The sequence below is a fragment of the Lepidothrix coronata genome, unplaced genomic scaffold (assembly GCF_001604755.1).
Source record: "Lepidothrix coronata isolate B3197 unplaced genomic scaffold, Lepidothrix_coronata-1.0 Scaffold8, whole genome shotgun sequence".
Taxonomy (NCBI): Eukaryota; Metazoa; Chordata; class Aves; order Passeriformes; family Pipridae; genus Lepidothrix; species Lepidothrix coronata.
This window is the reverse complement of record NW_016690188.1, coordinates 10,631,165-10,651,752: the sequence shown is the minus strand read 5'-3', so window position 1 is coordinate 10,651,752 and position 20,588 is coordinate 10,631,165. Positions and strand designations below refer to the sequence as shown.

Here is a 20,588-nt window from a genome sequence, read left to right as displayed (position 1 = left end):
ATGGCATGCTGGGGCGTGTGTCCAAATCCTGACTCCAAAGTCCTTCCCACTGTTATCCATTCAGGAGAATGGTAGTGAGCTCAGGGAGAGTATCGGGTGCTTAGCATGGGAAGGCATAACCTGTGCTAGACATGCAAACAGGCGAGTGCAGATGCCTGTTGTGGGGGTTGTGGACTGCCTGAGCCATATCCTTGACCAAGAATTCGTGGAGCTAACAGTGTATTTTGTCTTTTGACTCAGTGCCTCCAAAATGCTCCCCTTGCATCTAGTTTTCCTTCACTGATTATTTCCAAGCACTGCTGTGCAGCTTGGCCCAAATTCAGGAGCTGTTGATGCTGCAAGTGGTGTTAGTAAAGCTGGTTGTAGGAATGGACAAAACCAGCAACTCCCTGAGGGAGCAAAAGACTGTCAGGGCAGCCCCATGTAACAGTGACTAAGTGTGCCCAAACCTCCCAGTGACAGCAGAAGCAGCAGCTCTGGAGGTGCCTTGTCCCCAGCTGTCTGTCTCAGCACTGCCTATCCTTTTCCCATATCCAGGGAGCCAAGACACACACCTAAAGGTTTTGAGAAATCATCTAATCACCACCCCTGCACATTTGCCTGAACAAGATTACTAATCTTAATTCTCCAGGCCTTTCTCCTCTACTGCTTGCTTGTTATTTACCATTTTTTATTTTCACCTTTATTTCCCGTACTGTACCAAAATGACGTGTACTGAAACATTTGTTCACACAAATAAGGGAAGGTAATCACTTTCCTCCCTGACCACATGCTCTCTTCTGTTCCAAGTCTTAATTAAAATGATACTAAAGGAAGCAAATCAATTAACAGATACCTTACAAGATGCTTTATTCACTTACACATGTACACACAATTACTTACAAGTATCACATTACTGCTTTAGTTTATCTCTTAGCAAATGGTGCTAATGAACTACAGTGTTACTGAAATGAGTAACACACATGTAGGAATCTAGAGACAGTAGGAATCTAGACACCAATATACCATTTTCCTCTCAAAATAAACCTTACATTTTGTTATTCAAAATGTGTGGAAAAATTACTATCCAATTTCCTTTGCACATTTGAAAAATTATCTGCTTTGTGAAGGTCAGAAAAAAACATATTCAAATCTCTTCAGTTACAGTTCAAGTAGTAAAGTAGCTTATTATTTATAAAAACAAAATTCTGATATATCTGTTTGTATGCTCTAACAGTATGTTGACTCTAAGTCCCTGATACAGCACATCAGCTCTGCCTTTAATGTGTAGGGTTAATTGCAGCTCTTTATGATATGAAAGTTGATTACTGGATAGGAGGCTCTGGTTTCCATGATTTTTTTGAGTGATATTTCTTAGTAACACACAGAACTTCTAGGTTAGACTTCAGTCTTACAATTGCTTTTTTTTTTTTTTTTTTAAGTTGGATTACATCTATTGTATTAGTGAAGAACTGGAAAGAACTTTATTGTTAGGATCTAGCTCATGGCATAACTGAGAGCAGATAGAGGTATAAAAGCTTATTTTAAGAATATATGTTAGATGAGAGATTAAAAAAATCCATGTCTATAGACATTAGCCTGAGCTAAAAGTTTATGAAGATCCAATTTATTTACAGTTTGTGGTCTGGATAATGGTTATTTGTAAGTTGCAATAAAATAGTGTAACATCCTGTTTGGAGTCATCCTGTAATGCTACAATATAATGCTGTAATGCTCTGCCTGTGAAATATTGGGACATTACTTAATGTTGTGCATGCCATCTACCTGAGGCTCCCAAGCCTTTAAGTCCTGCTGGGTTTCCTGAGAGGAGCTGTAGGAATAGCAGAGGATGCCCAGCGTGGCATTGCTGCTGGCCAAGTGCTCCCCAAGCTCCCACAGCTGGGATTTGCTGCCCTGTCTTCAGAAGCAGAAAGGAAAGCCTGGTTTGGAATAGAAAAATCTTCCTGCTTTTCTCGCACCTTGTAATGACAATATGTTACATACAGCATTCTTGAAAGAAGAGGATTAAATAGAATAGAATCTACAGCATTGTTTTCCAAAGCCACAGGCTCACAAATACGGTAGAAGTTTGGAAATGTTTACAAAGTAACTTGGGTTTACACTATTTAAAATTATTTAAACTATTCTAAATGTTCTGAGACAAAGCTCTAAATTTTCTTTTTGTCACTCCCACTGTAAGAAGCTTGTAACTGGGAAGCAATTTTGATGCAATCAAGTACACTGGAATACACAAAGCTAGAACAAGAATGAAGTTTCTGTGAGAGTGAAATTATTCACAAATTCTAATTGAACTTAGTGCATTTTCTTATACTAAAAAAATAGGGATGGGTTAATTCTGGAAATGTCAGATTAGCTTGTTTGTACAGTGTTGACATGAAATGTCAACAAAACATGAAAAACATTATTTCAAAAGGAATTTTTCACTTTAAATGGCCATAATTCATTTAAAATGGCTGAAATCAGCACTACCACCTACAGACAAAAGACATCATTACTAAATCTAAAAAAATAAAACTTTAAAATGGATGAATGTTTTTCTATTAACACAAGACACATATTTCCTGAAAAATTTGAGAAGCCTTGTGTTGCTTCAACTTCAAATGAATGATTTTCCAACTTGGTACAGTCATTATTAACCTATCTTGAAATATGGGCATGATCATGAATTCTGCTCCTGAATTATATTGCTACCTTTTTTATTACCTTGTATTTAACTGATTTTAGAAATCAATCATATACTTATCACAGACTGAATAGGATCTATTAATGAACAGAGCTCATCTATTTTATTTTCTTCATACATTTTGTTCACATACATGCCGCTGGGCATTGCAGGCTTTTTGGGTGCAAGTGACTGAAGTTAGCATGCACTATAAGCTCTTCCTGTAATCAATCAATCAACCTTTCAACTAAAGAACAAAGAAAGGAATTGGTATTAGTAAGATTCCTGCCTGTGCACAAGAGACTTCTATTGATCCTCAGACCAGGTAACTGTTGATTGCAAAAGGGTTATTGATCTTTTGTACTTAGGTTTTCCAGTACATGGATGTCATCTCTGAAAAGAAAGAAAAATCACAGGTTAACAGTTACTCTCTGACTTTGGTTTTACATAACATCATTGTAAAAACTCAGCTGGGAGATGCTCAGATAAAAATCACAGGAATTCTAGAAAATTATTAATGGAGCTGCTGGAATTACATTCATGAAATTCCTTTCATTTAGCTTTTTTTTGCTAGGTGTTTCTTTGTACCTTTGGAAGTCTCTGTTTTTTCCTGAGTGAATTAACAGAACAAATGCATGATTGTGGCTGTTGTGGTGACTTCCAGATGCCCTCATCACTGCCAGGTGGGAATACACTAGCAGCAAGCAATGCATTTTAGGGTAGCATCCTACTGTAAGAACTGCTCCCTGTACTGCAGGCACTGGACTATTGTCATTTGGGTACTTCCCAGTATTGCCTTAACACAGGAGTGGGGAGCAGCTGAGCAGCTCCTGGATCGCTATCGTGGCTGCATCTTTCTGGGAACTTACTGCTTCAAGTACCTGCCAATGTGGGGGCAGCTGCATTGCAGCTGCGTAGGGCAGGCAGCCTTGCAACATGTCTGGGCCTTATGTCAGGGTATTCCAGGTACGCAGCTGGGAAGCTGGAGGATGGGGTAGTTAAATTACCTGCCTAAAGCCACACAGAGTGTCTGGCAGATCCAGGCTGTCAGTAGGAGCTCAGGGTAACCCCACAGCCTTTACTGCTGTGCAACCTTTACCTATGTGAATGTGACTCTACAGCTTCTGTGTGTCTGCCTAGTTACTCCACCCACCCTGTGCCACCAGCATTCCCCTTGCCCCAGAACATACCTGTTTTGGCTTGATCCCATGTTTGACCTGCAAAGTATAGAGTGTGAGATATTAATTGTGACCTTCAGAGCAGTAATCAAAGCTGAGAATTCAAATGAGCAATGCATTAGGAGTTGGGGAAATGTAGGAACTTTTTTCTCTTTTCTTCACTGCTCTTAATCTTTTATTCAGTTTTACTCCATCTAGTGTCAGCACTTGGGAATAAGATCTTGTCTTACAGCCTTTGACTTGTTTATATTAGACCTCACTACTCTAAGCCCATAAACTTCTGTGAACTGCTGAGAAATACACCATGGATCCCCAAGCACTTGCAGCCTACAAGGCAGAAGTCATCATCACTTTGTGATACTCATTTCTTTCAGCTTGCTATTTGTTCTCTGACACCAGGTTGTAAAATGCACATGGAATATGGAGACTGGATGATTATAAGCAACCATCAGAAGAAAAACAAACAGCTGTGATCATACTTATACAGATTGTTCAAGGCAGAACTCTTGGAAAGTTGAAGATAAATGAAGATAAAATGATCTGACAGACTATACACATGATCTTAAAAAAAGGATTTATAAATAATCTTATTTTATGAGATGTCACTGAAAAAGGCTCCTAGGAGTCCACCTGAAATCAGTGATTCCTTTTTCATAAGTTTAGAGTGAATTTGTGTGCAGAAATTGCATGTGATACAGGCAAATCTGTGAGCTGGAATACACAGGAGCTCTGATTTGATCCTGTTCTTTTCTAAGACCCGTGGCACTCCGAGTCTCTTGCATCAAGAGGCCTTGTTTTGATTTGGTTTTAAGCTGTTGTTTAGTTATCATAGCAGCTTTCATTCCTAGCTAATCCCATGTTGTCACCTCTCTGACAAGCCCTAGTCAATACAAAGCTACTCAGTCTGGTTGGCAGACAGGTGCTGCCAGGGAGCAGGAGGCTCTGTGGTTGGTGGCATCTAGTATTTGAGTTATCCTGGGTGCCTGTTGACAGGAGTGAAGAGGGTACTCTTCCAGAAATATTTCTGAATTTTTTTTATCCAGACTTGCAGAAGCTCCAGGGAGAGGTAGAATTACTCGCTTATTGCTGGAATCAGTTGCACCAGCAAGTTTGCCAGCAGAGGCCATGATGGCTGTGGAAGGAATTGCCTCTGACAGGTGTCCGAATATTACCAGGAAAGCATTCTCCTGACTCAGCAGGTTGGGCACCAACTCTTACAATCAAATTATTTAGAGCTATTCAAGACTAGCCTCAAACAGTTGTACAGAAGAGTAGGAAGGAGTAAGGATTCCTCCCTGTTTGGCAGCTGTGAAAAGGTCAACCACAAAGGCAGCCCCTATATCCGAAGGGAGCGAAGGCATCCTGGGCCAGATGCCCTCCCAGGGAATGTGGAGGGTGGCCAGGGAGTAGCAAAAAATAGCCAGAAGTGTGGCTCTGCCCATCAGGCTGGTAGCTGGCATCAGTGAAGTATGCTGTATCCTGGAAACGGGTTTAATGAATTAATCTCACCCTAACAGTTTGGGCCATACTTATGTGTATATATATATAACTGTCTCTCAGTGTGTGTCTGTATACAAAGTATTCCCTCAATTCAGGAATGGTGCTAGGAGGAGCTGAGAATGTGAAAGTGCCTACAGAGTGTCTTAGTGCTGCCTCTTAAAGCCTGCTGTCCCCAGCATAGTGCAAAGCTTAGTGTCCTTGATTTTGAAGTATGTGATATAAAGATTCATTTCATTTTATGGAAAAGGTAACCTGAGCCAGTGACTTGTCCAAGGTTGCTGAGAAGAACAAGTTCAGCTAAACAGGACAGTGGCAGAACTAGGTAGAAAAGCCAGTTTATTGGTCTAGTCACTGGTGACTATTGCCTCAACACAGAATGGGTATTGATGTTTTGTTTATGCAAATGTATATGTGCAAGGAGTTGAGGCAGCCATTTCTGCTGAGATCATTTGCCCATTTTTTAACATTTACACACACATGGAGTTGTTTAGGCCATCTCTGCTCATAGTTAAGTTATTTGCAATAGCATGCATTATTTGTGCAGCTTTTATATATTTTCCATTAAACCCAGTTCCCAGGATGCATGCTGAGAAAACTTAAGGCAGTGAATAGAGCCTTCAGTCTATCACTCACGCAATAATCCCTACTGGATGTGTTGAGAAAGGAGTTGGGCCTGCTCCAGTGTATCACCAGGGCCAGACTCATCTTGTGCAGGTGGGATCTACTCAGTGAAGTGCAAATGCACTTTTGCTTAAGGGGACTGTAGCTCTCCAAGTTGTCTTTCACTCCCATTCTCCTCATAGGTGTTCACTGCTGGTATTTGGCCATGGTGGCAATGTGAAGGGAGGCTCTGCAGTCAAAATAGACTACACAGGAATAATTTTTGATTGATTTTGCAAGGCTTATTTAGATCATGAAAGAGGCTAAGTGTCTTTGTTTGCTTTGTTTTTCCTTATTTGTAAACCACTAACAACTTATGAAAACTTTGTTGACCTGATGATTGAGTTGTTTGTAGAATATATTACTTGGCAGAATGATAGACTTCTGAAGGTCTGCTTGGAAAAACAAGATTGGCAAGTGAAAGTATAGAGTATAGCTGAGGGAAGTTAAGAGAATCCATTCAAGTCTTTGACCTGAGAGGTGTCAAAGATTCTGCTGAATCTACATGGCTCATCTGTTACAGAACCAAGAAGATGAAACTGACTTCATAATTTGAAAGGAATATTCCTGGAAGAGAAAAAGAAAAAAAGAGGCTTTGGAACTGTGGAAGATGAAGACTCAGGGCCAAAGGGTGCACTCAGACACCCCTAAACAAGGACAGGGATAAAGTCAGTCTGTCCAAGAGCAGTGGCTGCAAGGTATGGGGGAAGGTGTGACATACTTTGTATTGTGTAAGCACCACCACCATTCCTAGTCCTCCACGTGGGAAGAAGCAGACACCTTCAGGCTAGAAGATGAGGGGTGAATAAAACCCAAGGGGCAGTGGGAAGGAGAGTCAGGATGGAGATGGGACAAGAGATGGACCAGGATGCCACAGAGCTCAGTCATTTCTATTAGCTGCAGTGATCGGTAGGCAGGAGATATCTGGATAGAGTTTGGAGCTCTTTGGTATGTTACCAGGTGCTTTTTCTTCTCTGCTTTCCCATATCCCTTTGCTGAACCTTACTCTTTCCAGACCTGACAATGTTTTTTTTCTATGGTAGAAATGCCATGGCTGCATACAGCAAGGGGAAAACTAAGCTGAGTGGGGAAAGGGAGGTAACTGGTGGGGTGAGGAAGATCCACTGGGGTCTGGTTTTGTGGAACTATATAAAGCAATTCTTGTGTCAGGGAGGTCCATCTGCACTGCAGTGTGAGCCGCCTTCTGCCAGGTGTTTTTCTGGCAGGTCTGGTTCCCGACAGCTGAAGCTCTTGTTTATGTTTGCTGTTGAAAAACATCTTGGAGGTTTTGATCAGTTCCAGACACTGTTCTGCTAATGTAGGAATATGAGACACCTCGGAAAGAAAAAACTGTGCTGTTCATCTTCAGTTGATAAGGTTTGTTAGTGCTTTGTAGTGATAGACAATTCAGTGGTCATATATTTTGCATAATGAGTTATTGATTTCGTCTCCCTCTGCAAAGATGTCCAAACAAATCCTATGTCGACTTTTTAATGGGGGTCTTAGCAGGAAGACCACAGCTTGGATGAAGTTTAGAGAATGAACTAGTATAATTCCAGGTGTCTCCAGGCTAAAAAGTAAGATACTTTACTGCTGGGAAAAATGTCCTCCTAAAGTCAGGTAAGTGCAAAGAAAACATCTGTCTCCAAGTCTGACATATTTCCACAGAAGGGAATTACTTCATTGAAAAGTAATAAAAAATCACAAAAGTTGCCATAGTAGGGCTTAAACCACAAATACTACTCCCTTTGTATAAAATCTTTGTATAAAAATCTTCTTTGGAGATGATATCTTAGTTCCTTGGATTAGGAACTGGATAAAGATAATTCCTTTCCAGATTTATTTTTGGCATTGTGCTGTTTCAAGTACTTTTGCCATTGAATTTGTCTATAGTAGAGCAGCAGTATGTGTTTCTATCTTAAGCAGATATGATTTCAATGGATAGTAGAGCAGCTGAGACAGTATTACTGCCTGGCTGCAGGATGAATGTTTAGTGTTTCGTGTGAATAGCTGACACAGTATGTGAGTCCCGGCAATGCATTTCAATACCCAGCATCCTGTGCAACCTGTGTTCTCCATCTTGACCCTTCTTCCTTGTGCACCACTCTTCCAGTGACACCTTCAGACAAGGACAAGATCTTTTTTTTTTTTTCAATTTGTATTTATTTATGGACTTTGATTTGTAAATTTTGGGACCATTTTCCAAAGGGGTCCCACTTGTAGCTTTCTCAAGTACCCACCTTAGCATCGAAACTAGATCTCCAGGTAAGTTTGTTTGTGAGCTCAGATTCTGGTGACTAGACAGGTTGTGTCTCTCATTTGCAGATGATAGTATCAGTGATATGACTCATGCCTATGTTTTTTGCTTCCTGTTTGTTAAATGATGCATTCTGCAATTCACAGTGTTTCACACCAAGCTGGACTATTTGGATCAGAAAGAACTGCTCTCAACTGCTTTAAAACAAGACATTTGTCTTTCTATCTGACTTCAAACCGGTTTGAAATATATGAAATTTTAAGATCAGATCTTGTTCACTATCTCTGTCTGTCAGGCTACTGACCTGAACATGACAAATATTAGGAAAGAGACTTTGTGACAGTTCTGCTACTTGGAAGAAACTGCTGCTCAATATTCAAGTCTGTTTTTGATTGCCCAAACCTAGTCTTTGCCCTGCCATCCATCTGTGATGTTTATATTTTCAAAGTAGAGGATTTCACCTCCAATGCAATTGATGGCGCTGTTTTAGAGTTTTTCAGAGCAGACTGGAGGCTTTCAAGGTGTGGTAACATTCCGAGACCTTCTCCATTCACCTAAAGAACGCTACAATTCTCAAAAATATCTTGTTTCTCAAGCACAGCCTAGAAAAGGACAGGGAAGTATGTCTCTTAGAAGTCAAGACGGAAAATACAAGAGAATATCTAGATGAAGCTTTGGGTAGGAAAAGAAAATCACCGAAACACTTGGCAAGCAGCATCCAAGTTCTTCCTCTCTTCCATCAAACATCAGAATAATTTGTGTATTGCATTTAAAACCTCATCTCCTGCTGGGTCCTGTAGAACCCAGTAAGTAGCATGGGAAATTTTGTTGTGTGCTGTTGCCCAGGATGTGTTGACAACAAATTCATTTGCAGCAGATTTAAAATATGTACCTTTTCCCTTTTAGTAAACATTCTCTATCTCACCACCCTTCTTGTCTCTGTATGTCTCTTTCTTTGTCTCCTGTCAAAATAAATCTGGCTGCCATGCACTGTAGTTAACTCAAAATATTGCTAGCATTAAATGTGCCCAGACATTTTTATGAATACATTAAACTTGCATGAAATTTTTAGGCATTATAATTTACCAAGCTTACACCAAGATGGCATTTGATACTGACATGAGCTATTAATTAAAAAAGAGGACGTTAAATAATTGTCAGTTGACATCTAAATTACTGTTCTGTTGGCTGACAGAAGCTTGCCTCAAGCCTTTCTCTTCTCAAGTGTTAGTAAATATCCCATTGAGTTTAAGGGCATCCTATCGTGAATTGATTGTTTAAATCTTAATGTTATATACCTGACTAAATAAAGCAGAAAATGCTGTCAATTGTTTCACAATGAGCTGTCAGTATCATGTGGGTGTAAAAACACTTGTGTTTGAAGTATTTGGGAAACTATCAGGGTAGACACATTGGAATGCTTCCTGACTTTACTGGAAATCTGTTCTTAAAATGTGTTGGTTAGGGTCAGTACCAGCTAAACAGGGTTCTAATACAGACAATGATTATCTGCTGTCAAGGCCTTCAACTGGTAGGAGGCTGAGCAACTCCATTGACTATGAAAGTACCGTGCTGGGTAACACCCACTCAGAGTATTTCACAGCTAGAGAAATTATTGAGTGGCTTAAGGCACTTGTGGGAATAGTGATGTGAAATTTTGAACAAAATTTGGCTGAAGTTGAATTTGGTGAGTGTTCTAACAGCTGGGTTTAGGGTTTTTTCCCTGAATGAACATTAATAATCATAACTAGTCAAGCAGAAAATGAAGCTGTCTGCAAAAGATATGCCAGTTCTCCTCTCCTATCCTAAAAGGGTGGTGTCTTGATTAACACTAAGGGTTTCAGGTTGCCTGTAACCCTGAGGGATTCAGGATTGCCATATGGTTGGCTGGAGTAAATCTAGAACCAGGTGATTTCAGATAATGGACTTTATTTTATCAAAGGGTTTTCTAGGACTAGCCACTGGTCTAAAAATTCCATGAATTAGAATTCCCTTCAGAACTGAAGGAGGTAGCTAAAATCAACTTAGACCTAATTTCCACATATGTCTCTGGTGACCTGACTAAATGGGAAACTACGACATATGGGGGAAAATAACCATGAATAAAAATGAGCAGCTTGGATTTTCTTGAGGAATCTCCTCCTGTAGCACTTACACTGCAGGTACTCAGCACAAGTAATATTTCAATGCTCTTTTCAGCAAATAAACTGAGAGGAATTGTGGTGATTTTGTGTTTGTGATGGTTTGGGGATTTTTTTTTTCCATGGCCATACTGGTTCTGGGTAAGGGTGAGGAAAGTGAAGGGCAAAGATGCATCCCTTCCAGCAGGAATGATCATTGCATGACCTTGATCTATAAGAGCTTGGAGTGAAGGGAATTCTCCGAAGTGAGATCCAGAAACAGTAATAACCTTTCATGAAGCCATTTACCCAGAGTTTGCTATTATTATATATAGTATAAATTTTTAAAACAGAAGCTCAATCACAAGTGTTTGAAGGATTTTCTTTATAAAAAGGATCTCAGTCTCATGGGATTTCTTGTGTAGTTCTGAAATGTTAAAAACCCCATTACAAGGAATTTCCTCTTTCCACATAGATCCACAAGATATCCCAATCCTCTAGAGGCTTACATGTATGTCATGTGCAATCATTCAAATGGCAGTCATGGGAAAGCATCATGCATAAAGAGAGAGAGGAGTTAAACATGGTTTGTGTATCACACTGCCTCAGAAAACACAATGACTCTTACCTTCTATCCATTTTGCCATCTGACTCTAAAGAGAGAACAAGACAATGTGGTTAATTACGAAACCAGGAACAGGGTGGTGATAGGCCTGTGCAGAAGTTGTAAGGAGGGAACCAGGAGAATATAGTGACAGCTGGTAAAGTTACAGCCATCCTTTCTGAGGCAAAACTCTTTTGATATTTATGTCATGCAACTCTCCTAAAGCCCACCCTGATTCTTCCAGCTGGAATATCTCATGTTCATTTCCTCAGAGCTGTATCTTTGCTAATATTTTGGCTGGTTTGGATTTGGCTGTAGCACATAACCAGAATATCATGAGAAACAACTTTGAGGCTAAAGAGTTGATGATACTGAAAAGTGAATCTACAGTTCTAGGCAGCCCATCACTTCAGACATGTTTAAAATAGTCCTTCATAGGAAAACCAGGGCTGTTGTACATACACAATTGTTAACACTGAAGCTCAGATCTGCTGTATTAGAAGATAAGGAGAACCAGATCTCTAGATAAGGGATCAGGAGTATTTTTTCTTACCTCCAGAGACATGCTCAAACATTTGGGTTTTGATCACGCAGATTATTACTGCTACAAAACCAATTGACAGAAGTGCTCCCAGAGTAGTTCCTATAATAACATATGTGTAATCTGCAAATATGGAAAACAAGTCAGTGAGTATACACCATTAAGTAATAAATGCAGTGTTTTGTTTCAAATCTGACACAAAGTTTCCAAAGTTTAAATGCATCCTTAAAAAATTATAATGCTGAGCCAGACTAGGTAGGTGAGAAGAGTCTGAGTCTACTCTTTCAAACCCCTGCATATCATGAATCCATGTGAACTCATTGCTAAGGGGCTCAAGGGTGTTTTATGATAATGAACAACTTCAGCCTTTGGTGCGTGCAGGCCTCAGCTGAGTTTTAGAGCCCGGGCTATACTTTCTCCCCCTGAAGCAAAATACCCCATCCCCACTCCTTTGCCACTCTGTATCGTGCCAAACTCTTATTGCACATACCCACCTCCTAGAGCCTGGCCTCCTGCCCTGCCTAACTGTTCTGCCTCTGTAAGTTTTTGCTGGGGGGAAGCAGGGGAATTTTTGAGTGTAAACTATGCACCATGTTGTGATTTTGCATCACTGTGTGTATGTGAGGGTCCGCCTCCATATGTCAAGCAGGAAGGTGCACGTGCTCAGGATCTGTGTTCCAGGCTCTGTACTCCCTATGCTCATTATGATTACCTAAAAGTAATTTAAAGCATCAGTCACATGACAGGACTCTGTAATCAGATGCTTATCTTTTACACATAATAATTAAATAAAGTCTTCTAAAGACATTCAATTTTGTTACTTTGCCTCTAACTTGGAAGCAAAAATCTCACCATGAACTCACCTATTTCCTCTTCTGGATTTCCAGAAGCATATGTCTTTGCTCTCCACAAATCTAGAATGGAAACATTTTAGCCTGTTAGGACATTGAGCAGAATGCCATATCTGGCTATTTCCAAGGGGATCGTTTATTCTAATAAAGCTTAAGATAGTATCTGAGGCTTCCCGAAGTAGTCAGGTTAATGGGGGCATCCTAGAAATGTGGCCATTATGTGCCACTTTTCGAACAGAATAGAAAATACAGTTTCAAAATTTTATGTTTATTCCACAGTTTCCTCACTGCAGGCCTGAGAGGTCTATGCAAGATAAGATGCTATAAATCAAGAAAAAGATTACAGATGCACTAAAGCTAACAAGACATCCTAACAATTGAGGATATGGTACACCACAGCACCCTTTCCAGAAAATACGAATCCCAGTCCTGCTTGTAGTTCCAGTCTTCTAAATGTGTTTTACTGCTGTCAGAGAAGAGAGTCTTTTCCCCTTGCAAGAAAACTTTATGGGCTGGGAAAAAACCTTTTCAGTGACTCCTATGCCAAGTTCCCTGTTCATGAGAAGGACACCTCCTGGCCCTTCACTTCTCCATAAAGCCACTGAATCATGTTGCCTGATGGTCAGTGTGTGCAGGCCCTCTGAATGGAGTGGCCCTGAAGAAAATAATTCATTCCCACATACTTCATGAAGAAAACAGATTCAACATTTAAAAAAAAATGAGAAAAAGGAGAAGTCTTATTTGATTTTAAGATTGCTTGGTTATTATAGGAAATGGATAAAAATGTACACTCAAATGTTTTTTCAGTAATGGGCATGCAAGGATATTTCCAGCAAAGTCTTTTCAAGTAGCTCCAAATGATGTGACTGACATGCCTGAGGTGCCTGGACCATGAGAAGGTTTTAAAGACAGATATGACTCCTGCATTTCAAAACAGCATGCTGCTAAATTTCTGCACATGCCTCAGGCAGAACATGAAGTCCTCACCTACAGCTATTGCTCTTTGGCAATCCACTGCTGGGGTGACAGTACATATGGCAGCTGCTGGGAATACAGCTGCTTTGCACACAACATCATCTTTTCACTGGCATTCCACCATAGTGGGGAATTGTGAGGGAGTATCATTTCACTGAAACTCAAGTAGAATTTTAATGTCTTAAATGCATCCAGTTTTCCTACCGCTAAGGTGTCCAGCATTGTAAGTACCAGCTCCTCTCCTCCACTTCTAGTGAAGAATATTTATTGTGGAGAAGTATTTCTTATTTTACATAAGCAGAAATGTTTTCTCTCCAAAAGCCCCCTGACACTTAGAGAGGGAGTTAGAAGGGGTGGAGAATCTATGGTTATACTGGCTATATTAAATGACCAAAATCAAAGTTATAAAGATAAGGCAATTTAAAGAGAAAAAAAAGGTCTAAGACTACACAATGGGTGTAAAAAGCATAGCTTCTGTTTTTCCAGATTAAAAACCAGTCTCTTTGCTCTCGCCTGTGATTTTATTTCATTATAAATTTTAAAAAACCCACCTTTCTTCCATCCCCTTAATTATTCTTTGTGCTCATATGAAGAATGTTTTAAATTCAAACATAATAAAAGTGATATTGTATTACTTTTATTATCCTAATGATCATAATACATGGACCTTAATGTATGCTTTCTAATGGAATTAAACCAGTGACAGATTATGTGTTTTATGGCAGAAATAATATTTTACATGGAATATTTTACGTAGGTCAGTTTAATATATTGAGATTAAATTACTAGTTTCTTTTTTTTAAAGGGAGGGAAATCTCTGAAAACCCACAAGACTAAAGAGAATATTTTCAATTCATACTTTCAATATGGTTTTAATTAAGGTTTAATATCATTTACTGGGTACTGCTTAAGTACCATTTGCTTTTGAAGACTGTGTTAGGTGTCTTCCGTTTGTTTCATTTTCTTTTTGGGTGGATAGAGATGGATTAACTAATTCAAATACATGTTTTTCTGTTTGACCTCTATCTCATCTTCAGTTTAGATTTTCTGGGGAAGCACACAACCCTCCTGGTTCAGAGCGGTTAGAAACGATGCCTTAAACTCTGCCGTGTTCTAGTCCTAGTGCTAGCTTTCTAACTCCCCATCTCTGTGTATGAGGTTTAGGCTAACTCCCACATCATGAATATACCCTCTGGACTTGGAGAATATAGGCTTCTGGGTGGAAGAGCCTTGCAGACGAATTTGATATCTGTACTTGAGTGACTTGTGGATCATTTCTCAAAGACTCTCGAAGCAACTGATGGTTGACGCTCTTTCCCCTCTCCCGAGTGCCTGGCTCAGACACAGCGTGGAATTGGCACTGGAGCAGAGATGTGCCCCGCGGGGCTCTGGCAGCACCAGGACGCTGGTGAGAGGTGCGGGCTGCATTTCCAGCTGATGGGGGGACATCTTCATGAGCATGTTGTCGGCAGAGAGTCTGGAGATGAGACTGCAGACTGGGTTGGTCCCGCACTGGAGGTGGGGGGAACAGAGAAAGAGTAACCGTGAATGCACTGTGGGAGCCTGTGGGAGGAGCCAGGATTGGTGAGGTGTGCTGGAGCCAGGATTGGTGAGGTGTGCTGGAGCCCGGCGTGCCGCTGGGGAGGCTCTTATTGTGTCAGCAAAGGCAGTCCTCTGCCAGAGTGGTTACGCCCTCCAAGGTAGAGCTGCTGAGCAAGTGATGGACGTGCAAATAAATCCGTTGGGCTGGGAGCCCCTCGTCTGTGGTGTAATCCTGGGCAGACTTAGCCCTCCTCAGACCTGCTGCACACAGAGCTGAGCTAAGCAGAAGACAGCTTTTGAGCCGCACTGAGGGACATCCTGTTCTCCCCGTTCTCCCTGCGACATAAGTCTGCTCACGCGGTGCTTTGCCCAGAGGGCAGTGCGGTGAAGAAAATGATGCAGAATGCAATTTGGGCATAAGATCAGGGAGCAAGAATAGCTCCGTTTCCCCACATGATTAGATATTGTAAACAACTCCCAGCCGTAACCTGCAGTGGTAAACAGCAATGTGTGCCTCTTCTTTCTCAGTACACAGCAGTTGCCTTAGTCCCTTTGCTTGTTGCCTCCTGCTTCCATGTGACTTTCTTCTCCCTTCCTCCCCCGACTCAGATTTCTTATTGTAGCAGATAATGGCTGGTCTTGTGGCACTGCAAAAGCCAGGGGCTTACTGCCATTTATCTTTGGGGCAGCAAATGGAAAAGGAAGCAAATATATAGGGAAACTCAGAGCAGAAAAAAGGGATGGCTCACAGGGAGTGTCTGAGCAACTCCAGAGTCAAGTAAGAAATGACCATGACAACAAAGGGATGACAGGTAATTATCCTGCTGGAAACCATTACTGAAAATCAATATATAAAACAAAAAAGTATTTTGGCTGGTATTTAGTTTAGCAAAATTTCCAGCTATATGTAAATTTAGTAATAGAGGCACTGTTGGCATCCAAGCAAACTAGTTCTTTCATTAGAACTCAAATTAGAGGCAAAATCCTTCACTTTAGTAATAGATGAGGGCAGGAGTCACTCTTACATGGAGATAGAAATTTGTTGAGTTGCAGTCTGTGCTAGGCACTCCTCCTTCCAAGGCATATAGCCTGCCTATACTTTTCCATGTGAGCACTTGGAGGCATTTTCCCTATATCTATTACCTTTGCTCTAAGTAAATGCTACTGTATTAATGGGACTTGTGCCATTTGATTGCTGAGCCAGAACTAGTCAGTCACTATGGAGCAGGCATGGCTGATTTCACATCTCTAAGAACAGTTGGTTACCCATATCCTGTGTGGTGGACAGTGTTCATTCCTCTGGAGTCTTCGAAGTGTCAGTGGAAGGGTGCAGAGGGCTTGAAGGGCCAACAAAACCAGACAGAGCAACAAATTCCTGTGTATATCCTGAGGATGGGTAGAGCACTGCTGTAGATCTATGGATAGGTTTGCTTGCAGAAGGTGAGGCAGGAGTGGATATCCAGTGGACAAAAGCTGGAATAGCCGATCTACATGCCTCGGGGGCGGAAACTGCCCTTGTGGGATTCCCCAAACGTAGGTGGTGATTTTCTGTGAATGCCTGCATGAAGCAGGGTAGTGTGGGAGGTGCGCATTACGTAAAAAATGAGGCTTTTGCCACCAGAGGGTGCCTGCCCCCTTACCAAAGGTCGGCAATAGCCCATGTAACTGCTGCCAGCTCTCTCCTCCCCATTAGTTCACGTTGTCCCAGTGTTCATAGCACCCCTGCTGAGCCCTACTTCTTCCCCGCACAAAGTGGAGATGAGTAACCATGAAGTCAGAGACAGGTCGTGAGAAAACCCTGCTTTGGGCTGGCAGGGAGCATTAGAAGCAGCGTGAGTCAGGAGCATCAAAGTCCTGTAAGGGAGAGTTGCAGAGTCCAGAAGTAGCTTGAAGTTAACATGCACACAGATCAACTTTTCCCTCGTACTCTATTAAAAGTAATGTTTTCTATACAGTGCCAAACAGCAGCTCTTTCATCTCATCTACAAAGCTGCAGGTATTTAACTTCATGGTGTCTTCTGACCCCTTAGCACTCAGAATAGGAAATGTTAGCTAGAAAATTCAGCAAAATATCCATCTATCTCAATGAATGTTCTTTCTCCAAGGAACAAAGTTTTAAACAACATACATACAATTAGACTGCGGAATAAATAAGCCCACCAAGCTCAGGAAAAAAAGCTCTCAAAAGGAATGGAAAAGAAATACATTAGATCACTTACGTAAAAGAAGAAATGCTGTTAGGACTGATATCCAACTTGTCAGTAAGGTCATTATGAAGTTTGGACAACAGAGTGGTTTCACCAAGTTTTCTGAATTATGCTCTTCAGCAGTGTCTTAAAAAAAAAAAAAAGGCAAACCAAAAAAACCTTAAGCGGGTCACATGACTCTTGAGAAACTGTGGTCACATCCTGAGTAGTTACATTTGCAAAAGGAAGTTTCCTTTTTTGGTTTTAAGTTCAACATATAAACAAACTCCCCACTTTACAATATTTTGTGGAGAAGGTGGACAGCCAACAGTCACAGCCTGGTTCAGCTCTTTTGCTCTCTGAGGAGCCTTTAAACACTAATAGTTATTTTTACAGAATTGAAAAATTCCTACTGCAGTGAATTTGTCTGTGCCGAAGTCTTCTAAATCCATGGACCAGTGAGTGGATTTTCTGTCTTAGAAGAACTTTCTAAGGCATTCTCTCTCAGTATTGCTAGCTTTTTCTTGAACTCAACATGAATGCTATCATAGTGTTCTGAGAAGAGGACTTGTTTGAATATTTCCCTTTGATAATCAGCTTTTGTAGGAACAGAGGAGAAGCAGCCCACCATGGCCTCTAAACCTTTGCAAGCCAGTTCCTGGAAAATAACTTCTACCTAAGAAAAATGTCTCAATATAGTAGGAACTAAAAAGCAGGGGCTTACTATCAGATGATGTTTCTGATACGAGTCAAGCTTATTCTTTGAATCAGAGTAAAAAACACATATTTTTCTGCTCTTCATGAAAATTTATCTCCTTAAATGAATTAATCTGTTCCACAACTGAATGACAGCAAAACAAACAAATAAATATTAATGCATTTTACTAAGTGAACACATTCCTTCAAACTCATTTCAAGCCTGTCCTTCAGAGGGGAAAAGCACAAGAACACAGGCCTTATTTCTTTGCAGCACAGGTCTCTGGAAGGTCTCCATATTGCTTTTATCTCTTGCTTATTGATGTGCCTTTCTGCTTTAGAATTGTCCTTTGCTGTCTATCTTCAGCTCATGTGGATGCTTATATGCTCCAGTCAAAATAATCTGAAACACATCTTGTGTGAGAAGTTTTAAGAGAGAAAACTCCTGAATATTTCTTTTTCCTACTGTTGGTGAAGGAATGTCTGAGCAATCTGGTCTCAGTAGAATCTCACTTCTTAAGGCTGGATGAAATATCTGTCTTGCTGAGTAAATTACAGTTGTGAGGCCTTCCTTCCAGACATGTGTTTTTTATGGAACCATTGTAGTCCATAAGGAATGATGATGACTGGCACATGTGTATGGCCAATGACTGCAAATTAGCATGATGTTGACAAATGTTAAGTTGCTTTGACAGACTCAGTGAAAAATTGTATTCATGACTTCCAAGCTGTTTGTGAAGGGATAAGCAAAATACAGTGTTAGCCAGCAAATAAGACTCTTGAGACACTAAAAATATAAAATATAAAGATGATCCATGTACTCTCTGAGGTGGCCTTAGTTCCTGGCCTGTTTTGCCATGTGAAGTGTAAGTACAACTGACTGCGATAGGTGTCATAGAAAGTATTTGTTAATGTTTTGACAAGTAGTGAGTGTTGGTGTGTACATATGCATGGGTGTGTAGTTCATTTTTGCTTTTCACTGCTCCTGGTTCTCTATGGGATCAGAGTTGAAAACACCAAAACCAAGCAGACAAAAATCTCTGCACCAGCTGGGTGGAAAAGATCAGGATCCTTGTAAGAAACCTCCAGTGTTTTTGTACCTCATGTGTTTCATCTGCAAATGATCCCGTGCTCCAAGGTTCCTGAAAACCTATTACAGAAGGACTAACATGAATGTCAACTCTCTTGTTTTGTTTTGGGGTTTGGTTTTTTTGTTTGTTTCTCCTGGCCCAAGTCAGTTGTCTCAAGTGGGTTTTGTATTTCAGAGAAGGAACAAAACATCTGAGTATTTGGCTGAACTCTGTCAAACTGTTCAGTTTATTCCATTGCTACTTCTCCACAAATGCTTCAGAGAGCTTGGCTAGCTGACTGCACACTGCTGACTGTACACTTCACTATTCTCATTCACAGCATACTTCCAGTGAGGAAAAGCACTGATCAGAATAAGCCAGGCTTAATATAATCCTGCTTTGCAGTAGCTTTATTCTGATTCTTGACCAGACTGGGAACTGGGGTTTCAAGCACAGTCATCATTATCAGCCCTCCCTCTATTCTTCACCATCCAGCCACTGGGCAGGATATATATGTTTAATTAATTCTGCTTTTACCTTCGACCTGTAAATAGTGGCAGTAATGTCAGATTTATACGTTATATGAGTAACAAGGATTTCTCAGGAGACCCTATCCTGGTGAAAGAGGCTAACTGTAATTTTCAGCTGTGAGTAATTGTATATAATATAATCCTAAATGATTTTTCTTCTGTAATTTCATTAGAGTTTAGAAATTTAATTAGATTTTGAATCACTCTGAAATAAAGTAGCAAAACACCCAGAGACTAAGTGCAGTGGTTATTTTGTCCTCCGAGGCCAGAATTCTTGGTCTCAAATTGGCATGTGTTCATTAGGAGGAAGTTTGCAGAAGTTCTTGATATATTATTGTCTTTCAGAATGGACTCTGAATAGGTCTTTGGAGAGCATTAGAAGAGCACACGATTATTATACAGATTCTTTTTGAGGTTTAAGATCATCTGCCTTTCATATACTTAATAAAAATATGCCTCTAAAGTTGTTTAAGAAACTGTGGAGATAGGAAAGATGCTCCTCCAGTGCCTCAGTGCTCTTCCTGGTTTATTAGCAACTCCAGTACCTGTGTATGATGATACAGAGAGGAGTTGTTTGCTTTACTTTAATGATTAGGTAGGTTTATGGTTATTTTTATTGCTACACATATGAACTGTCATGGTGGCTGTAATTAGAGACACACTAAAATGCTGTTCCTTCGCTTCCATCTGAGGTTCAAAAGAAATCTGTCCTGGCCAACTTTGATTCTCTGTGGAATTCATCCTATGAGCAAAAAATGGACTCAGACGGCACTAAACAGCTCAAAGCAAAGATTAATGCAGCAGCTTATCATAGTACAGGGTGCCAGGATAGTTGTGGGTTCATAAAGGACATCCTCTTAAAAGATTCTGAGGGATCTAGGTATGCAAGTGCTTGTTCCCTTTTTGTTTTGACTCATGTAACACAGTTTGTTTTTGGGGATGTGCCCAGAATTATGCTGTTTAACTAGAAAAGGGATCTGGGCATTTAGGAGGAAATTCTCCAAGGCCTTTACCCACAGTAGGGCCTCTTTTCTCATTGGAGTTAGTTGATGGATCAGGACTACCTGCATGATTTTGTGGGAGTAGGTCCTTAAAAGGCAAAGGATGCAGCACACTGGGGGATTAAGTAGCGAGGAGGAAATTCAGATTACTTTCAGCATGGCCATAATATAAGGAATCATAACAGAGCTATAGACAGCATGAATTAAAGAATCCA

General features: G+C 40.5%; 1 long non-coding RNA gene across 1 annotated transcript; it reads left to right on the top strand.

The window, feature by feature from the left end:
• Positions 1 to 9,037: 9,037 nt before the first annotated feature.
• LOC108509624 lies at positions 9,038 to 19,762 on the top strand. The gene is made up of 3 exons (XR_001878661.1): positions 9,038 to 9,106; positions 17,263 to 17,265; positions 19,752 to 19,762. It is a non-coding gene; the product is annotated as an uncharacterized LOC108509624 (long non-coding RNA).
• Positions 19,763 to 20,588: the final 826 nt, after the last annotated feature.